This window comes from Theropithecus gelada, chromosome 5 (genome assembly GCF_003255815.1).
Source record: "Theropithecus gelada isolate Dixy chromosome 5, Tgel_1.0, whole genome shotgun sequence".
NCBI classification, from domain to species: domain Eukaryota; kingdom Metazoa; phylum Chordata; class Mammalia; order Primates; family Cercopithecidae; genus Theropithecus; species Theropithecus gelada.
The window spans coordinates 16,384,314-16,394,467 of NC_037672.1; the positions used below are offsets into that span (position 1 = coordinate 16,384,314).

The window sequence follows — 10,154 nt, forward strand, 5'->3', positions numbered from 1 at the left end:
GAAGTTTAGAACAATGTCCACCTCTCTCTCCACTCCTCTTTTTCTCTCCAGAGCATCTATGCATTGAGCCTAGTTGACATCAAAGAAAAAAGGCTGCTTCACATCTCCCTCCTCCCCCCGTCAGTCACTCTGAATCACATTCACATAGAGAGATGATCAGCCAACCACTCCAGTGTGGTTTAAAGGCAGGAACACTACAGTAAAAGTTCAAAAATCTGGTTTAAATATGGCTTCATGACCTGCCAATCCTGTGATCTTAGCCTCTCTGATACTCAGTTTCCTTCTGTGTAAACAGGGAAGATCTTACTTAGTTCAAACTATGAGTATGAAGATTCAGTGAAATAACCTAGGCTCGATCTCACAGCACCAAGCCTGATACGTGGTAGGTATTCAGCAAATGTCACCTGAGCCTAAATTGGAATCAATAACCATTTCCAAAGTGTGCAGAGGGGACGGACACTTTACAGGGACTCGTGATATGTGACGGCAGGGCACAGACCTTTTCCCGTGGCTGGTGGACACACTGAGGTCTACCCTGCTGTTGCGGTGGCTGTGCTGTTTGTGTGCATTGTTGTTTGAAGGTGGATTGGGCTTTCACGATGTTGCAAACTTGGTAATGTTTAGGAAGCAGCTACTATTACATTGGTGCAAAAGTAATTGCCGTTTTTGCTATTGCTTATAATGGCGAAAACCGCAATTACTTTTGCACCAACCTACACATTTTTGAACCTATTTCCACTGCTGTGAAGTAAGCCAGAGGAATGAGGGGGAGAAAGGGTGAGGGGAAGAAGACAGGAAGGCAGGGCAGGAGGGAAAGGCAAAGTGAACAGCAGCAGGTCTCCAGTGCTTGAGGTGACTTATCGATCTCAGATCCACTCACAGAGCTGAGCAGAGGCCCCACCAGGAAAAGAAAATTGAACCAAGTTTCCCACGCTGGCTTTCCAAGACGAATTTTCTCATCAGCTACCAATGCCTGCCCCCTTGTGGAAGTTCTTCAAACTGCTTGTGTATTTATTTATTTATTTATTTATTTATTTATTTATTTATTTATTTATAATGCCAGGACACTTGGAAAGGCTCACAATGAGAAAACGTTTTAAGCTTCCAGAGGTTCCCCGTTGCCTGAAAGATAAAAACCACCTGACAGAGATCCTTCATGATGCAGCCCCTGCCCACGAAGACACCTCCCCTCCATGCACTCCCCGCCAGCACTTTATCTTGTAATAATAACAAGCTCCATAGTTCCCCAATAATTAATTGAGTTGATAAGAGGCCAACTTGGGAATGAAATAGACCAGAGTTCAAAATTCTGATGCTTTTTCCTCTAGCTGTGTGGCTCTGGGTAAGTTATCTAACTCACAGCCGGGCAAGTGGCTCACGCCTGTAATCCCAGCACTTTGGGAGGCCGAGGCGGGTAGATCACCTGAGGTCAGGAGTTTGAGACCAGCCAGGTCAACATGGTGAAACCTTGTCTCTACGAAAACTACAAAATTAGCCAGGTGTGGTGCCACACGCCTGTAGTCCCAGCTACTCGGGAGGCTGAGACAGGAGAATCACTTAAATCTGGGAGGCAGAGGCTGCAGCGAGCCAGGATCACGCCACTGCACTCCAGCCTGGGCAAAACAGAGTTAGATCCCATACTTTGAAAAGTATGGGAAAAAAGTATGAAAAAAAGTATGAAAAGTATGAAAAAAAAGACTCCATACTTTAAAAAAAAAAAAAAAAGGTATCTAACTCTCTCAACTTGTTCCTCATCTGTAAAATGGGAATGATAACAGCACCTACCTCCTGGGGTTGCTCTAGAATTAAATTAGAATTAAATGAGGTAATGCATGCAGATCATCTTCTAAGCGTGCTTTACACCCTGTGCGTTTTAGGTGCTATGGGTAAATGTAGCCTGTTCTTACTACCCCTAAGCCATTCACTTAACAAGCGCTTATTATGCATTACTTGGATGACAAAGGAGGCATAGTCCCTGCTTTAAAGAACTTGTAGTTGAGTGAAGAGACAGAAATATAGACAAGTAACTATTCTACTCTTAATTTGACAAAGGCAGTGGTTGAGTTAAATATAGCTTGTGTCCCTCTCAAATAAAGCAAAACCTAAGATAAGGGATTGCGGGCACTAATGTATTTAAGGAAGTGGTCCTAGGAAGCAGACTCGGGGACTAGGGGCATAGGAAGAGTGACACAGGGCAGGAGGGAAAGGCAATACACATTTTATTACATTGGTGCAAAAGTGATTGCAATTTCTTGCATTGCTTTCAGTGGTAAAAACCGCAGTGACTTTTGCACCAACCTCATACCAAGCTGCACTACGTTCTAAGTAACTGGGGATGATGCCACTGGAGACTCTCTAAGGAGTGGTGAGGAGTGATGTGCCTCATTGTGACACATTGCCAGAAGGACAGAAGAGGGGGACATTCGTCCACCAGCCCTTGTCTCCCAGTGGTCAAGTGTTGCCCCTTGGAGCATTAACTCTCCACCCTCCCAGGTTTGCTCATGTGTGAGTGCCCGGCACATTTCTACAGACATCCCATCCCTCAATGTCAGGCACGCCCAGAGGCAGAAAGTGAGGTAGGCAGGACAGCCAGGGAAATGTGGTCAGCTTGCACTTGCTCAAAGCTAGCGGCCCCAGCCATGACTGGAATAAAATGTGGGCAGAGAGGATGCAAGGCTAGGCATAAGAGGTGGCCGATGACACAGGAAACTGGGAGGGTACGAGGGGCACCTGACCCAGCCCAGCCTTTGGGCAAAGGGATGGGATTTTATCAGATAAGGGTTCCTGGAACGGATGGCTATGGCAGTTCTAGGAGGAGTTAGCTGAATCAAGGTAGAGAAGAGCAGAGAAAGGGCTGGGCTAAAGCAATGGAGGAAGGTGGAGTGCAGATGCAGGAGGAAGGCAGGTTCAAGGAATAATTATGGGGTACAATTGTCTGGGCAAGGTGAGTAACAGGATGATGAGTGGGGAATAAGAGCGGTTGTGGATAACGTGGTTTCTGACCCCTGTGTCTCCACTCAAGACAGAAAGGGAAGGAGGAGAATATGGCTCCCAGGATGGATACTGAGCTCTGATGCACCATGTTCAACTTAACTCTGCGATACCCAAGTGGAGAAGGTCAAGAAGCTCCTGGGTGCTGGAACTGGATGCTTAGGGAGGCTTTAAAGTTGGAGTATGGAGAAATGGAACAGGATCTTGAAAGGGACTTGCTGTATCAGGTTTTCATTAATGCCCAAAGGCCAAGAAGCCAACAGCTACCAAGTCCCCACATTCCCAGGCAAAGTGTTAGGTCACTGGTGCAGAACCCATCAAGAGACTAGGAGGCCACTGTCAGATCCAGATCCCATGCATACCAGCCACCAGCCTATGATGGTGGAGAGGTAGAAGAGACAGAGAGACAATGTCTCCGGAGAGCTGTTGGAATCTTGTGCCATTTCTCCTTTTCCTGCCCTTTTCTGGGGAATGAAGAAGGCGGGCAAATGCTCATGTTTTCCCAAGGCCAGATGTGGGCCACATGGGAAGGAGCCAGCCTCAAGCCATGTTGAAAGGAACACTCCCCAGGAGTGTAGCCTGGAAAGACAAAGTGACCCTGCAGGGATGGGGACCATGGAAGCCTAGAGGCTGAAGGAACCATGGAAGCTGAGAGGCTGAGGAGACCATGGAAGCCTAGAGGCTGAGGGGACCTGCTGGGGGAGAAGACTGTGTGCTCCAGGGTTGCTGTGGTCAGAGGATGCAACAGGGTGCACCCAGCCAAAGAACCAACATTTAATCATCTGCCATGCCCAGACAGCACCTATGTCTGGATATATCTGAGCCAGTCCAGCACATCCTCCCTGGCCTATACTGTTCCTGGATCCAGCTTGCCAGCACCCTCAGAAGTGGATCCCTCAGCCCCAGTCGAGCCTTCAGATGAAGACAGCCCCAGCTGACATCTGACAGCAGCCTCACAAGAGACCCTGAGCCATAACCCCAAAATAAGTTACTCCTACATTGCTGACCCACAGAACCTGTGAAAGATAATAAGTACTATTCTGTTAAGCTTCTAAGTTTTGGGGTGATTTGTTTACACATCAATAGATAACTAACACATGGCTCCACCCCACTACTACTAAATCAGGATTGGGAAAGATTCCAGGAATCCATTTTTAATAAGCTCCCAAAATGATTCCTTTGATAACCAACTAAATTTAGAGGAAGAAGACCAAAGTGGCATCTCTGGGAATCCTGACCTTCAGGGTTTTCATGAACTTTACAGTCTTGTGAGTGAAAACTCACAATAATCCCACCAATGTTATTTAGTTGTAATTATGATCTGGGTTTGAAGGAAGTAGAAAAGGGTTTGGGCACCAATTTTAAGAGTCACTGAAACATCACTGGTATAACTTGTAGCTAAGTAAGCCAATCATACTTCCGGTTAAACTGACAGCTCCACCCAGTGGACATTTTGAAAACTTTTCTCATCTGAGTTTTTTTTCCTTTTATACACTTTGGAGTCAGTGGCAGCTGAAAGCCCACAATCACCATCAGCTAAGATGCTGATTCAGATCTTTGCCGCTTACTAGCTGTTGGCTACCTAAATTGCAAGCCCTTTCATGCACCTCCGAAGGAGTCTAGTTTAGAAGATAAGAGAGCGAAAGTAGCTGAGGAACAAACACTACAAAAAAAGTCGTGGTACAGGCAGCGCATGGTGGCTCACGCCTGTAATCCCAGCACTTTGGGAGGCTGAGTTGGGAGGATCACGAGGTCAGGAGATCAAGACCATCCTGGCTAACACGGTGAAACCCCATCTCTACTAAATATACAAAAAAATTAGCCGGGCGTGGTGGCGGGTGCCTGTAGTCCCAGCTACTCGGGAGGCTGAGGCGGGAGAATCACTTGAACCCGGGAGGCGGAGCTTGCAGTGAGCCGAGATTGCGCCACTGCACTCCAGCCTGGGTGACAGAGAGAGACTCCATCTCAAAAAAAAAAAAAAAGTCGTGGTACAAATGTATTTTCAAAATGTTGGGTCGTCTTCTACCCATGGAAATAAATCAGTTTTTTGAAAAGAAAGAAAAAGGAAGGGTGCGGTGACTCCTGCCTATAATCCCAGCACTTTGGGAGGCTGAGTCAAAAGGATCGCCTAAGCTCAGGGGTTCAAGACCAGCCTGAGCAACATAATAAGACTCTGTCTCTACGAAAAATACAAAAATTAGCCAGGTGTGGTGGCACATGCCCATAGTCCTAGCTACTTGGGAGACTGAGGTGGGAGGATCACTTGAGCCTGGAAGTCAAGGCTGCAGTGAGCTGTGATTGCACCACTGCACTACAGCCTGGGTGACAGAGCGAGGGCCTGTCTCAAAAAAAAAAAAAAAAGAAAGAAAGAAAAGAAAAGAATTCTGCATGAAATTTTTATTAACCAAAACTTCATTTCTCCACAGTAGATATTTTTAAAATTTATTCAAAGAATCACCAAATTATTAGCCTTGCCCAGTGGCTTGCACACCCCAGAGAGGCTTGTCAGAGCCTCTTTGAGGCAAAACAGAGCTGCCAGACCGTTGCAGGGATGAGGTGACAATGTGCTGATGGGAACCTGAGTGGGGGATGGGAGAGTCCAAGGGATAAAGACTTAACATCAAATTTACTGATCCTGATTACTGTGCTGTTTCCCTGAAAGCAAACAGGCACTGGGCCCACCCATAAGTGTTGCTTCACATGAAATGGACTAGGTCACGACAGAGATGAGCTGCAATCCACTCACTCAACAGCAAAGCCATCCTTGCTTGGCCTGAGTGCCTGTATTCCTGTGCCACACCAGTTTCAGTCCCTTACATGGCTCTGGCACAACACAAAAAAGAGAGAGAAGGCAAGAGGAGCTTGGCAGGGGACTGAATCCCCCAGGCCATTACAATGGATTCAGTTCAAGCCGACCCCACATAGGTTCACAGCAGCCCATATTGCCCAGGGAAGACCATGACCTCCTTCCCTCCCCAGGGCTCTTTAACATTGACTGAACACTTACTATGCCATAGGCCTTGCTTTACAAGCATTGATTCATCTTTACAACTTTAACGAGGAAACTTCTATTATTATGTTCATTTCACAGTTGAGAAGAGTGACGCATAGAGAGAAGTCTGCCTATTTAGCAGTTCTCTCTGGCCTTACTATGTGCCTGGCACTGAGGGACATACTGGGAGTTGCAAGGATAAGTTTAAAAATCAGGCAAATTGGTCAGGCACAGTGGCTCACGCCTGTAATCCTAGCACTTTGGGAGGCCAAGGTGGGTGAATTGCCTGAGCTCAGGAGTTCGAGACAACCCTGGGCAACATGGTGAAACCCCATCTCCACTAAAATACAAAACATTAGCCAGGCGTGGTGGCACACACTTGTAGTCCCAGCTACTTGGGAGACTGAGGCACAAGAATCGCCTGAGTCCAGGAGGCAGAGGTTGCAGTGAGCTGAGATCGTGCTACTGCATTCCACCCTGGGTGGACAGAGCTAGATGCTATCTCCAAAATATAAATAAATAACAGACAAGTAAATGGCACTGCTCTTGTCTCATGGAACTTATTTCTCTTTCCTGTTTCATTAAGTCATACAGCAAAACTTGCTTTTATTTTATTTTATTTTATTTTATTTTATTTTATTTTAGAGATAGGGTCTTGCTCTGTGACCCAGGCTGTAGTGCAGGGGCATAATCACGGCTCAAGCTATCCTTCCACCTCAGCCTCCCAAGTAGCTGGGACTAAAGGCACACACCACCATGCCCAGCTAATTTTTGTATTTTGGGTAGAGATGGGGTTCGCCATGATGCCTGGACTGCTCTAGAACTCCCGGCCTCAAGCAATTCTCCCACTTTGGCCTCCCAAGGTGCTAGAATTACAGGCGTGAGCTGCCGCATCTGGCTCACATCTCACTATATCATAACATGTATCATGCATGCTGTCTTTCGCTTGACGCTGTACCATGAGAATTTTCTCATATCACTAAAAATCATCTGAAGATGTGATTTTTAATAACTCTTAGCACAACTAGGTTGTGCTAATTAACTGTACAGCTTATTTGCCGTCTGGTATAATATAGTAGCTAAGAGCGGTCTGAATGCCTGCTCAAATCATGACATTTGCTGCTTCCTAACTGTGTGACATTGGGCAAGTAACTTCTCCCTATGCCGCACTCTTCTCAACTGTGAAATGGACGTAATAATACAGGTGTCCTCATTAAAGTTGTGAAGCTGGGTCAATGCTTGTAAAGCAAGGCCTACAGCATAGTAAGGATTCATTCAGTCAATGTTAAGGAAGAGAGATGGCAAGAGGAGCTGGGCAGGGGACTGAAGCCCCTAGGCCATTAGAGCAGATACAGTTCAATGTCAAGTAGACCCCACATGGGTTCACAGCAGTACATACTCCCCAGAAAGGACCTGGACCTCCTTCCCTGCCCAGGGCACGCCTCCCATTCAGCAGTTATTCTATGGCACAAATCATATTATATCATAACATACGGTGATTATTTAACAGTTCTGTGCTGTTTGTCTTTTGGATTGTTTCCAAGATTTCAGTAATGATGCAGGAATTTCATTTGCTATAATTTTTTGTCCTTGTTGCTGATTATTACATAACACTTCAGATATGGAATTACTAGATCAAATGGTATAAAGTTGTAAGACCCTCAAGTTACTTGCCAGAAAAGTTCTGCTACTCAGCTGGCCACCAGCAGGGTTTGAAATTACACTTTACCAATGACCACATGCATTAAAAATCATTGCTAATTTGGTAACTATTATTAATGCTATCTCACTGTTTCCATTTGCAGTCCTTAGATATAACCATTGAGATGAGAGAGCTTAATTCTTCTCTTACTCAGATTTTCAGTCTGAATTACTTTATCCAGAGCTAAAAAATAATTTGCAAAAATGCAGTAGGAAATTCTGCCAGGAAACAGAAAACTGAGGCAGAGGCCAGAAAGGGAGTTGCTTAGTCCAGGAGTATCTCCAGACTATATAGAGGCTCGCTCAATGCTAAGAACATTCTAGAAAAACAAGTTTCAGGCCTGGTGTGGTGGCTCACGCCTGTAATCCCAGCACTTTGGGAAGCCAAGGCAGGTGGATCACCTGAGGTCAGGAGTTCAAGACCAGCCTGGCCAACATGGAGAAACCCTGTCTTTACTAAAAATACAAAAATTAGCTGGGCACAGTGGTGGGTGCCTGTAATCCCAGCTACTTGGGAGGCTGAGGCAGGAGAATTGCTTGAACCCGGAAGACGGAGGTTGCATTGGGCCAAGATCGCGCCACTGCACTCCAGCCTGGGTGACAGAGCAAGACTCTGTCAAGAAAGAAAGAAAGAGAGAAAGAGAGAGAGAGAGAGAAAGGAGGGACGGAAGGAGGGAGGGAGGGAGGGAAGGAAGGAAAGAGAAAGAAGAGAAGGGAAGAGAAGGGAAGAGAAAAGAGGGAGGGAGGGAGGGAAGGAAGGAAGGAAGGAAGGAAGGAAGGAAGGAAGGAAGGAAGGAAGGAAGGAAGGAAGGAAGGAAAGGAAAACATTAAGTTTCTTCCAATAATCCCCTGTACAGAGTTCTAGGACAGCAGAAGCCCCTGGCACAGTTGGATTTTCTCTCTAATGTGCTTCCTTTATCCCCCACGGAGCTTTGCTTTCCCCTGTCTCTGTCTCTAAAATGCCCCCCAGTGGCCTTTCTTTTACATCTAAGTGATAGTATTACAATAGAAATTGACCTGAAGGGGGAAAAACCTGGACTCAGCACCAGTTTCCTCCCATGGACAGAGCCCCCGAAACTGACCCCTCCCAATTCTCTTGCCAAGCCCCCGGGAGAGGCTGTCGGTCGCACTTGGAAAGGCAGCATGCGGCCGCACCATTCACTCCACTCAGACACTTTCCATTTTCTGGGATTTTAAGTAGCTGTGACTTAAATAGCTGACAGCAGCATATTGCCCAAGTCCCCCGCTAGACATGATCTGCTACAGAACGTGGCCACACTGGGAGCACCTCTCCCCAAGCCCCAGGCTATTCCAGAAGGGTGAGTGGTGATATTGCTACCGCCCTACCATTGCAACATGTAGAAACTGAAATTAAGGACTAATGGCTTTGGGGCAAATTAAAAATGCAGAAGTCAGAGGCACTGTTTCCCAGAGAGGCCCACTCTTCCCTCTGAAGTACAGAAAAAAAAAAAACAGTAAATACTAACCAGCTGCTGTCTCACTGAATACCCACAGCCACCCCAGAAGGGAGATGGTAACACTCCCATTTTACTGATGAGGACACTGCATTGGTCAGGGACCAGCCAGAAAACAGAACCACTCCAATAGAGGAGATTTAATAAAGCGGATGGGTCATATCAGAGACGGAAAAATCCAGAATCCAAACAGGGGACAATGAAGTGACCCAGAGATGAGCAACAGTGAGAAGCCACTGCAACTCAAGGGCTGAGACTCAAAGGAAGAGCCATGGGCAGGTCCTGGGGAGCTGTTTCCACCAAGGAAGGAGCCAGTCAGTGAGAGCAGGGAAAACAGAGGAGACACAGCCACAGCCGAAAACGTCACCGCTGCCCCTGAGATGCCACTGAGGCAGGAGGGGTAATGGGGATACTGTGCTTCTCTCCTCTCCCTATCCTCCCTTTCTCTACCAGGCTCCCCACTGCCTGACCCTACCGGAAGCCAGTGGCAGGGAAGCCTGGAAAATGTGGTGCCTGACATGCAGACTGGGACTGAGAAGGGCAAGGAATAAATGTGAGAAAAGAGGCCAATGGCTGGCCCATTGCTCGTGGTCCCGCAACTACGATGTGGCAGAGCCAGGCAGTGAACAAAGTACACCTGAGTCCACCAACCTGCTGCATGGAAGAAGCCGCCAGGGAGATGAGAGGCAGACAAAGCGGCAGATGGCAGGAATAAGCGGGAGATGTTACCGTCATGCCTCCCTAACCAGAGAATCATACAAACCACCAAGAGTGGTGCTTGGGTGTGGACCCAGGCTCCCTGACTCACTTGCATCACTTAGTAGGGATATGCAGGATTGTAAATTTCTCCAAGGCTGTTTCCCCATCCACTCATTCAACACTTACTCAACAATGAACAGGTGGAGAGGCAACATGAAAAATAATGCTGCAGGGGCTCAGAGAAACTAATCTTCATCCCTTCTCTCCTCTACATTCCTAACCCACCAGGAACAGAC

General features: G+C 46.9%; 1 pseudogene; it reads right to left on the minus strand.

The window, feature by feature from the left end:
• LOC112625243 overlaps positions 1–9,894 on the minus strand; it is a 50,538-nt pseudogene extending 40,644 nt beyond the window's left edge.
• Between the last annotated feature and the right edge of the window lie 260 nt (positions 9,895–10,154).